This window comes from Crocodylus porosus, unplaced genomic scaffold (genome assembly GCF_001723895.1).
Source record: "Crocodylus porosus isolate Cpor-Errol unplaced genomic scaffold, CroPor_comp1, whole genome shotgun sequence".
In the NCBI taxonomy this organism is placed as follows: domain Eukaryota; kingdom Metazoa; phylum Chordata; order Crocodylia; family Crocodylidae; genus Crocodylus; species Crocodylus porosus.
Window position 1 is genome coordinate 15,775,128 of NW_017728925.1, and position 1,323 is coordinate 15,776,450.

General features: G+C 56.6%; 1 long non-coding RNA gene across 1 annotated transcript in view; it reads left to right on the plus strand.

Moving 5' to 3' along the window:
• The first annotated feature begins 489 nt into the window (after window positions 1-489).
• LOC109314164 overlaps window positions 490-1,323 on the plus strand; it is a 2,598-nt gene continuing 1,764 nt past the window's right edge. The window contains exons 1-2 of the long non-coding RNA XR_002102233.1: window positions 490-645; window positions 759-1,015. This is a non-coding gene — a long non-coding RNA (uncharacterized LOC109314164). The remainder of the gene's footprint in view (window positions 646-758; window positions 1,016-1,323) is intronic.

Sequence of the window (1,323 nt, forward strand, 5' to 3'; positions counted from 1 at the left end):
AAAAAAATCCTGCTGGCTGTCCAGACCCCTCTTAGGAGCAGAGGGCACTGGCTGGCATGCCCCTCCCCTGGGATCCCTCACTTGGACCTGAGCCTCCAGCCCCACTTTGAGCTTTCGGTCCCCTCCATCACTTGCAGTCTGGTCTCGTTGGCCCCTGTCCCGACTGAGGTGGTTCCCATATTATTCCACAAGGCCCGGGCCCTGCCTTCCCCAGGGGTCAGCATCCTCCCTTGCACAGGTATCTCTACATTGCACGGGGATGGATCATTGCACAAGGGGAAAGTGCCAGGAACTCAATCAGCTTGCGACGGCCATCGGCAGCCTGCTTCTGTGCTTCGCCTCTGCCTGCGGCCGCTTGCCTGCTTCCCCTCTGGCAGGCCGAGTGTGCCACCTGCCGTCGGCTGAGCGCTCTCTGCCCGTCGCACGGGACCTGCAGCTCGCACAAGTGTGTGCTATGTCCTGGCATATATGTGCCTACTCTGGCTCCTCCGTAAAGTACAATAAGAAATAAACAACATCGACCGTGACCCCAGGATCGCCAGCCTCCAGAAAGAAAAAGGAAGGAGGCAAGCACACAAGCCAGAGGCCAACTCCTCACACCCAGCAGCTTAGAAATAAACAGCGAGAATAGAAAAATTCACAGAAGTGAGCAAGGTGCCTTGGTTTTTTTTAATACATCCTCATATCTGAGCCCTGGGGGTGCACCTGTGAAGCTCCTCCTCGCAGCCCCGGTTGATAACTTGCTATTTCCTTCCCAGATAAAAGCCGAGACTCTGACCTACGCCACATGTCTCTACGAGCAAGAGAAATGCCGCCAGCATCCCACACGGGATCCAGAGCTGGGAAACCACCATGGAAAGGATTGAACGTAGGAGAAAAAGCCCCTACAGAAAAGTGGAGGGGAGCCTGGATGTAGGATGGGGGCTTGTCCAGTTATTTATCAGAAGAGGGTTGGGGCACGTGACCGACCCCGGCAGGGACAAATCGCACCAGTCAGGGAGGGAGGAAGGAGCAAGTAGGATCCGATGCCCCTTAGGAGTGAGGGCAAAGAGGATCTTTGCAGCCCGCTCCTGCGGCAGAGACCCTTCGGCCGCACGGCCGTCCTCTTGCCCGATTGCCAGCAGAGGCTCCAGGACGCCCCTGCGTTCAGGTCCGGTGTCTGGGGTTGGACCAGAGACAAACAATTTATCTCCTGGGTTAAAGTCAATGGGGAACCCCCTGGTACCTGACCCCCGGGATTAATTATCCTTGCCCAAGAACAAACGTGCTGTGCTCCCCTTTCAACTCCCAGCCGTCACTTCTTGCTTCACCTTGGCTGCCTGT